A 10,498-nucleotide genomic window follows, 5' to 3' on the forward strand; every position below is an offset into this window, starting at 1 on the left:
TGGATAATCATACTTGAAAACTGATTTTGAACTAATCCACTTTTCAACAATGGCCATTTTCCAGCTCTACTATACCATTTTCATATATAATTATCAAATTTTAGACTAGGCTTAACAAATCTTCATTTTTATTTTTGTCTAGTATGATTTATTGTGATGTTGATACTTCAATTTGAAAGGTATCATGATTTTTTTATAGATGATGGTCAACATTGATACATATCATATTTCATATTTCAAGAAGTGGCTTCAATGTAGTTTCATAGCACTTAGTGTGTGTTTGGTTGTGCGGTGACGAAAATTGATTTTGTCATAATTGATTTTGGTTAAAAGTGAGTTGAACATAATTTGATTTTGGTCAAATTTTAGACCAGGCTCAAGATATCTCCGTTTTTATTATTGTCATGTATGATTATTGTGATGTTGCTCGTCGTCCTGGTCCCAAATTATTTGAGATGTTGCTATTGCTCCAACATGAGGATACATAAGTGTATTGTGCAACAAACTAAAAAATGGATTGATGAATGACATGTAAACACGAGAGGAAAAAATAAAGTTGATTGCATACTGTTATTAGATATTTGGGAGTGTGTAATTGTCTGACTTCTATTTTTGGGAGAATTTATTAGAAGATCATTAAAGTAACTTTCTAATTTTACCGAACCATCATGAGGATCCACATGTATATTATCCTTGTCTGCCTTGTAATCAATCTTAAAGTCATAAAGAATGAACTTATGGAACCCAACTCGTTGTTCCGGGGTCTGCAGAGACTGGTCTAATATTTTTTTTCTTTGACGTTTAGACTGGTCTAATAAGCTTCAGTAACTGAACATACTTTAACTCCTGTTTATTTGGAATCTAAAATAATTAAAATGAAATGAATTCTTTTACGAAACGTGTTTGAAATGGAATTAGTGTATGATTTAAATTTATATACATCATGTTGCATTTGATAATTTATCGTTTTTACATCCCAGTACCGCGTGTCGTTGTCTTAAAACATACCCGCAGGAACATTTCGACATAAGGCTATTAACTAGAGGATCAGAACATTATTTTAGATAAATAAGGATTATATTAAACTATATAGTGTTATCTCTTATTAGATTGATTATGTTTCCTAAATAAATTGTTTTCTTTCTGTTTTTGTGGTTTGAACTTTTGGTTTGTATTTGTATGGTTGACAAGGGCTTCTCATTATGTGTGACATTCTATGTGATGGAAGAACACCTTCAATTAAAGTCAGTGTATTTATTAATGCTAACTTGTATTCAACTTGGAGTTGGATAAAACTTTATTCCATGAAAATTTCACTTGTATGTATCAATGGAGTCTCATAATATTTTTAACTATTTACAAATACAAAATAATTTCACAGGACAATGGCTTTGATTTATTAAGAAAAAGAATTTGGCTATTTCAAATAAAAGTGAAACTCAGAATATTTTCAATTTGAAATTTCCAAATGCTTTAATCATGTAATCTTCATAGAAGTCAATGCACTTTCTGGCTTAAGTTATGCTTCGATCTTTTCCAACTACTTAGCACTTAAACAAGTCCCTTCCCTCTCAAGAAATACCGCCCAGAGTATATTCAGAGCTTAGGGTACTAATCCCGCTGCAAGGAAAGCTTGAATTGAACTAAAAAACAAAGAAGGTATTGCAGCAATGGTTGACATGACAGTCCCACTCCGTCGGCTCATTGAAGTGTTGATCAATCATTTCATAAAGTTTCAAGTTATTCAGAATTTTATAGGTAATTGATCATGATCATGCATAGTGTAATCAATATGATCTATATGATGGGTTTGATTTCATTAGTTAACATCTTGATTTTGATGTGTTATTGTTAAACAATGACGGTATTGGTCATGGCATTTCTTTTTGGCACACTGCAACATCTTTCATGGCAACTCCTTGCTTATTCCACTTCTGGTCGGGGTTCAGTATTGGTGGAAACTACCTGCTTTCGGCTACCATAATGTCAGAGTATTATAATAAGATTCGAGGTGCCTTCATTGCTAGAGTCGCCCCATGAAAGGTTTTGGAATTTTGGGAAGACGTATTTCACAATCATAACTTCATATGCACTCAAGGCCTGGTTTGGTCCTCCACCTTACGCAGTTAATTAAGTCGGTTCAACTATTTCATAGGCAGACTGCATTTGGAGGATAATTGTGATGGTAGGATAGGAGCACTCCCAGCTGCATTGATTTACTATTGGCAGATGAAAATGTCGAAAACTGTTTGTTACACCGCTTTAGTTGCTTAGACACAGCATATATATGCCTAAGATTTTGCACGTTGAGATTAAAGCTGAACAACAATATTTTGAGCGCAATTGGTTTGGTACCTCATTGGTTTGGCTAAGAGTGTACCTTTTAGTTTTTGTGATGTATAGGTGGATGACTTAAAAAATTGACACTTGTCAAAACATACCTAAAACAGGCTTTCTTCTAATAGTCTAATATTAAGATTAAGATGAATGTTGTCATGCTTAAATTGATTAGTTATTTTTTCGAAAAACCTATCACTTATTTGCAGTTTGAGATTTAAAGAATACTTGAATCAATGCACTCAAAAGATTCTCCTTGTATAAAAGTTTTTTTTTTTTTTTGAGGGAACCTTTGTATAAAAGTTAAAAATAAATAAATGGGCATGTCTAATATTAGACTGACCAAATCAGGATAAACTAGAAAATCATCCATGCTATTATTCAGAAAGTGCAAACCGAAAATTCTAAATGACTAGAGGCATAAAAAAATGCATCAAATTAAATCAAGTTAAAATTTTCAAGTTTACAAAACTGAACAATAACTAATGATTTTAATATGTATGAAATCAAGTGGTCGACATTGTAGTTTTATAGGTAGATATTCCTATGTGTTGTTTCCACACTTTTGATGTGGGACTGCTAAACTACATAAATGGTATACACGCTTCTTCCTTACTAATATGTACAAATCTTCTCCCTTCTAGGTGATTGATGCTTCCGGGGAGGGAAAAGGTAGAAAAAGGATGGAGGAATAGAAGAAGATTTGGGGAGAGAACAGAGAAGGAGACTTAACAAAGTGAGCTATTGAAATATGATAACGTGTCTCTAAGTCTTAGATTTGAATCCTTTACAAATCAAATGCAATCAATTGATGTGCATAAATGAACCAAAAAAAGCTATTGCCACTCATCCGAGTTTTGATTTCTTTGATCCTTTTACTAACTTGGCTTTGTATTTATGATTAGAACTTTAATCCATTTCTGTTCAAATTTGAAGAATTTATATTATTATATGTTTCATTGCTTGTTTGACTACATTGGACCATAACACGGCACATATTTGTGTTGATGAATTTTTTATTCAAATTCTTTACAGTGCATGGCTTGTGTTATGCCTTTTCTGAATCTCTAACACATATAAATTGGTTGTTCTTTGGCTACTGCAGGATTTACATACCTAGCATTCAACAATGATAAAAAAACTAGCAGAAATGGAAAAAAAAAACTACCACGAATCCTCCTATGGATGATGATCCTATTGAAGAAGCTACAAAGATAACGGGCAAACAACATCAAAGGCTGCGATTCTCGTGAGTTTTTCATCTCTTTCTTCTCCCCTGCATATGTAGACTACAATTCATGTTTCCTTTTACTTTGAATTGTTATTGTGGAAAACCAGCAACTTCTTTTCCTTCAATCAACTTAGGTATATCTTACGATTCTTGTGAATGAACGCAAATGGTTTGTGTAAAGATGGAAGTGTGGCGAGCACAAATCAATACATTTACTGCTAAGTGCTAATTAATGTAGCCTTCACATATCATATAAGTACCTTATAGTGAAAAGGAGAAGCAACATAGGGCAACCCGGTGCACTAGAGCTCCCGCATATGCAGTGTCCGGGAAGGGGTCCCACCATTTGGTGTATTGTACGCAGCCTTACCCTGTTTTTTACACAAGAGGCTGTTTCCAGGACTTGAACCCGTGACCTTTCAGTCACATGACAACAACTTTACCAGTTGCGCCAAGGTTACCTGAAAAGGAGAAGCAACATAAAGTTGTAAAATAAAAATTACTCTTAGGCAACATACACTATTATCTCGATAATTTTGGATCCAACTAGATGATAATATTTTGGAGTTCTCGTAGTTTCTTTCAATTTATTGATTAAAATTTTTAAATTTTGATATGCATTATGACTTCTATTTTCTCTCCTTTCCGGATCATTCAGAACTGCTGCCATCTGTTACCGTTTGCATACGTCACATTACCTTCCCCTTTAAGAGAGAGATAATCAGCTTGTAATGTCAACACGTCTTCCCATGTAGCCTCGGCCTTCGTGAGTCCATCACACTGCAAAAGGACTTGCTTGATCAACCGACTGTTGCTAGAGACTGCGCAATGGTGCAAAATGCATAAAGGCACGAACAGTCGTCCATGTTCATTCTGCTACAACAAGGGTAATGATAAATATGGAATAGAATGATCACCCTCTCATTCTTCTGCTAGAAAATAGGTTTTATCTTGCCACTCAAACACAATTGAAGCTAGTAAGCCACACGTCCAATCCTGACCACAATAGGAAAAGGCCCAAATTACTTAAGACCCAATCTATGATTCTTTTGGAGTGAGACTGAATGTAGGAGTTTAACAAGGACCATTCACCAATGTAAAATTCTAACAACGACCTTCTCTTTTCAGCAAATTTGTTCATGAACGCTTGAGCTTTTGACATGTTCAAGTTGTGTTGCTGTAGAATTGTGTCTCTCGTCATAAGTCAACAACAGTTGCATGTTTGGGGGTTTAAGGCATTGGTACATAACCGGTAAGACCAGTGGGGTCCCTTCCACAGACATCCTTGAATGAGGTCATAGCAATACTACTCTGGAACGACTTATTATACCAATATTCGGCCCAAGACAACAGCAGAGACAAGGACTTGGTGTCCGACCATGTGAAGCAACATAAGTACAATTCTAAATATTTTTTAAGCGCTTCTGACTAACCATTCGTCTGTTTGAGGATGATAAGAGTTGCTCGTCGCCAAACTTTGCCGTTTTACTTAAACAGTTGTTGCCAAAATCGACTATTGAACACCTTGTCACGAATGACAATGATGCTCTCAGGAAATCCATGAAATTTCACGGCAGAATGCATGAAGGATTTAGCAACCACAACCTGAGAGCTAGTATAATCAGACTTTAAATCTTTCAACCATGTTAATTCTTTCAAATCATTTTGTCAGTTGTAATGACTGCAGTGACACTTATATTGTAGTACAGTACCGCATTCACTTAAATTGAAATTATAATTTACTTATCTTGTTATTAAGCTTTTAACCTCCTTTAGAAATCAACACTTGAAAGGGATCTAGTTAACCTCCGCCATATTCTTATCATAAGAATAAAATTGAATGGTAAAAAAAGGACAGAAGAATAAAATTGCTAGGAGAAATTAATCTACCCAAAATTCAAGGACGCAAGACAAAAGAAGCATTAGAGCAACCACAATGGAGACACCTATTTTAGGGTACTTAAACTGGTCCCACATGTATAAATTATTGAAGTTGGTTTTGAAGCTGTTTGCAATTTGTTTCTAGTTTCACATTGCTCAGGTTCCTGAGTTGTTGAGTGTATAAATATGCTTGAGTACCCTCATATTTTAAACTAGCTTTTGGGAGAGATCCAAACTTATTTAACATGGTATTAGAGCCGGGTCAAAGATTGCAATGTGGTAATTTGACCAATACCCGCGTGAGGGTGAGTGTTAAAGTTATTTGCAGTTTGTTTCTAGTCCCACAATACTCACTTCTTACAAAAATAAACATTAATTAATTGTTAGAAAGAGAGTATGTTTAACATTTCTCATGAAAAAATTATAGCATGTAGATAAAAGTTTTTATTTATAATGATTTATTAATAATTTTAATATATACCACCATTACTCGACAGCGACAGGAAGAAGGATTCTATGATGATGCAATTAAGGCATTCAAAAAAAGCATCCACTTAGAATCCCCAACACTGTCGCCCGAGCAATGACTAGTGATATACTACAAAAATACATGGGACAGCTCAACCATAAAACATGGATGCCCAAATGTGATTTAAAGTATGTACACAATCCTTTTTTTATAGGTATGTGTTTGTCTATGTTATTTACACACTTTCGATGTGGGACAACTTCGGAACTATCACAATAATAATAATGGAATACATACATACATGCCTCTTCCTTCCTCTTTAATCACTCGGCCATTGGATAACAAATCATAACTGTTGCCGCCAACCATATGATACTAACGTTAAAGTTTATATCAAATGATGATAGAAAGAAAGAGTTTCATTAACTAGTTATCAAATTTTAGATAAGGCTCAAGAAATGTCCATTTTCATTTTTGTCAAGTATGATTATTGTGATGTTGATGCTTCAAACATATTTGAAAGGTGGCATGATTTTGTATAGATGATGATCAATGTTGCTTCATCATATTTCATATTTCAAGAAATGGCTTCAACGTAGTTTCATAAGCACTTAATTAATTATCTCGCTGATACAACATTTACAGTTCATTTGTTAAAAACGAAATTTGAAATTTTTATAGGACTAAAAACTTAATTAAACCATTTGTTAAAAACTTCATCATAGGAACAAAAGTGAGACTCGGAATATTTTCAATTTGAAATTTCTAAATGCTTTAATCACATAACCTTCATAGAAGTCAGAGCATTTTCTGGCTTAAGTTATGCTATTGCTTTGATCTTGGCCTACTACTTAGCACTTAAACAAGTTCCTTCCCTCTCAAGAAATTCCGCCGAGAGTATGTTCAGAGCTTAGGGTACTAATCCCGCTCCAAGGAAGGCTTGAATTGAACTAAAAAAGCAAAGAAGGTATTGCAGCGATGGTTGACATGATAGTCCCATTCCATTGGCTCATCGAAGTGTTGGTCAATCTTTTCATAAAGTTTCAAGTTATTGTGAATTTTGGGAGGAGGTATTTCACAATTATAACTTCAGATGCTTTCAAGGCCTGGTTTGGTCCTCCACCTTACACAGATGATTCATTCGGTTCAACTATTCCCTAGGCAGACTACATTTGGAGGATAATTGTGATGGTAGGATAGGAGCACTCCCAGATGCATTGACTTACTATTGGCAGATGAAGATGCCGGAAACTGTTTGGTACACCGCTTTAGTTGCTAAGAAGACATCACATATATGCCTAAGATTTTGCACGTTGAGATTAATTGCAAGAGCTGCTAAAATACATACTGCTCTATGCAGTAGTTTCAAGCTACTGGTTTACTGTGGCTCTCATTGACAAGATAGAGGAACATTTACTATCCATTTGATGGGATATCTAGTTGATTATTATTATATTTTTCATTTTTGACATTTGAATTAAACATGTTAATAATATAATAAGGTGAGCCTATTAATTGAAATATATATGATATTTGTTGCAATTTCGTGACCAAGTTGCCGAAAATACTTATAAAATCAAAAACATTTTTCGTTACAACATGAAGGGGTTAGGGGGTGTCTTAAACGCAATGCCTTTGTATATGTATTAATATAATAGAAAATAAAGAAAGATAGAAAGGAAAGATAAAAAATAATAACTCAAATATCATTGAAAGAAATTTTATATTCTCTAACAAATACAAGAAAACAAACTAACAATTAATACATGTCACGAGGAAACATCATAAACAACCCTACGACACAAAGGGCATGTGTTAGATCTATCTAACCATTTCATAATGCACTCTTCATGATAGGAATGTGACCGGAACCGCTTTTGATCCAACGAAAAGCTCTACAAGGCACACAGAGCATGCCATAGTTTCAGACTCTATCATTCCTTCTCTCACTTTTATTCTCGGAAGATTGCAAAAGAAACTTCCACTAACCGGAACCTTGTTGGCGTGGCTATGGTGGCCAATAACATTAAGGAAGCAAGCGATTAAACCTTCTTGACTGACTTGTACCAACAGTGTGACGAAGAGGACTGTGATTTAGACCGACATCATCTAGAATCATAACGAAATCACTTTCTACATTCATCACACTTCTTCTTGTATGACGTTGTTAGTGCTCCATTGTTGACTGATTTGTACCAAAAGTGTGACAACGATGAGTGTGATTAAGATCAACAGCATCCAGAATCATAACGAAACCACATTCTACATTTAGGGTTCTTCTTGTATTATTTAACTATTTGAATTAGAATAACTACCTTACTGAAAATTATTGCAAGTACAAAGGTGATGGAAGGTACAGATCATTCATCACATTAGATGCAAAAGATGCTGATGTTAGCTTCATCCCCAAGAACGAGAAGCACTGACCAAGTGTTATCCTATAAATAAATAAATAAATTACAAAAGTTTAAATGAGTGAAAAATCAATACAATATGATGATCTACAACTTTACAAAAAATCAAAATTAAAGAAATATTAATCTATTCAATATATCAACAAAATGATATTAGGTACTCGACAAAAGCTAATGCCATCATACAAAAGTTTAAATGAGTGAATTACGGCATCAGCTTTTGTTGAGGACGTAATATCTTTTTGTTTTTGTTTCATATGTTTCGGTTTTCTCTCCTCCTTCTATGTTCTGATTTTGATTATCTATAACAAAAAAATTAGGTTAAAGTGAGTTTGGTAGAATGCAAGTAGTGGTTGGAGCTGCATAAGCCGATGAGAAGACAAGAAATGCAAATGTTGTGATGTACCAACTTGGGTTTTCCCTTCTGTGTTTTTACGTTGGTGGATGAATCATTAAAAAATTGTGGTTTTGGTTTTTATTTTTTGCCTTTTGTTTGTTGTATAAATTAGTCATAACAATTATCTATAAATGATAACCAAGATATAAATAAAAGCATCAATTAAAATATTAACAAGAATAAACGAGAGAGATAATGTAAACTTATTGATCCTCATTATTGCGCTAATTTAAAGTCAACAACATGAAGAGTGATGCTACAAAATAATAACCTACAAAATAATAAGAGTGATGCTATTGACAGCGAGACTTTTTATCCCGAAGGTATAGCGAAGGAACAACAGCCGTTGGATCACGTGATTTGTGGAATAAAAAGGTTGGTGGAAGTAAAAGGGAAGGTGTGCTATAGTAATTATTAGGCTGTCGTGAATATTTCGTGAATTTTGTTTCGCGAGATGTAGCATTAGTGAAATAATAAACCATTACATAAACCTAAGGTCTGACATAGCCATTGTTCTCAAGGATTTATCGGGCTCATAAGTACATATGACCTCAGATACAACAACTCCTTCCATGTAACTCATCCTTTGTTATATTTATCCTTAGTTTTTGGTGGATTAGAAACCTTATAGCATAAAACTATCAAATACGTATCCTTTATTCCTCACAAGACATCATTCGACTCCCACTGCTTCTACGTTTATTCATGTTTTAATCTTTTTTAATTTTTTTCCTGATTTTCTTCCCCGTCGATTTCAATTTCAACGAGATAATTGTTTCTTGTTCCCAATCAATTGAGAAAATTGATTGATTTCAATTTTTTCAATAAACACATATCCTGTGTACCAAACACATATTTTTCAATAAAATTTTAATGAGTCTTGCTAACAAGTGCCCTAAGGGCAATCTTTAAGGATTCCACATTAAGAAATTATTCAATTAAAAAGTCAAATATTTTATTTTAGAAGCATTGAAACATAAATTTCGATAAAAAGTTACTAATTTGGATGTTTAAAGAGTGTTCTAAAGACATTTGTTAGCATTTCTCAGGTGTTTATTTTATATTTGTGTACAAATAAATAAACTATATACTTCTTGCCTATATATTATCCAATATACTTTCTTTCCCCTGTTTTTGCAGGTTTGAATATTATGCAGTGTGGCAATATAAGCCGTGAGACGAAATTGAAAGAAGGCAAATACAAAATAGAATATATTTGAAGTACTGCGCATCAAATGGAAGATTTATAGCATAGTATTCTAGGCTTAATATAAAATTCAAAGTACTGACATCGAAAAAGCTACATGTGAAGTTCCTTAGTTTGTAGTTGTTAGTCTCTATGTTAACTATAGTGTAAAATTCATGAAAATGTGTTTGCTGAGATAAGATTAATGTAAGGAAATATTTTAAGGGGAATGATAACAATTTGGACTTGATAGATTTCTATTAACCTCCAACTTGTGTGAGGATATTGCATCAAGAAGATTGTTATAAAGAAGTTAAGTAGAATTAGTTTACTTAGACAACAAGTTACCTTGCTAATTAAATAGTTAGGGGAAATGTTAACCGGTGCCCCTGGGGCACTGGTTAACAAGACCCGTTAGTTAGTTAGTTATAAAGATCCACTGTGGACAGTTCGTAATTTGACAATTCAATATACCTCTCGGGAGGAGATTTGGCTGCTCTGTGAAAAGGGATGGTCCCCTCAATCCAAAATTGTGATTCAAGCAGCTTTAGTGAATATAGTAAATGTGATTCAGTTTTGTCAA

At 33.8% G+C, this 10,498-nt stretch overlaps 1 pseudogene; it reads left to right on the plus strand.

The window, feature by feature from the left end:
* Window positions 1-1,908: 1,908 nt before the first annotated feature.
* LOC146954579 (putative inorganic phosphate transporter 1-4) lies at window positions 1,909-7,418 on the plus strand (annotated as a pseudogene).
* Window positions 7,419-10,498: the final 3,080 nt, after the last annotated feature.

Source organism: Medicago sativa, chromosome 1 (genome assembly GCF_051527215.1).
Source record: "Medicago sativa cultivar Bolivia chromosome 1, Bolivia_mono, whole genome shotgun sequence".
NCBI lineage: Eukaryota > Viridiplantae > Streptophyta > Magnoliopsida > Fabales > Fabaceae > Medicago > Medicago sativa.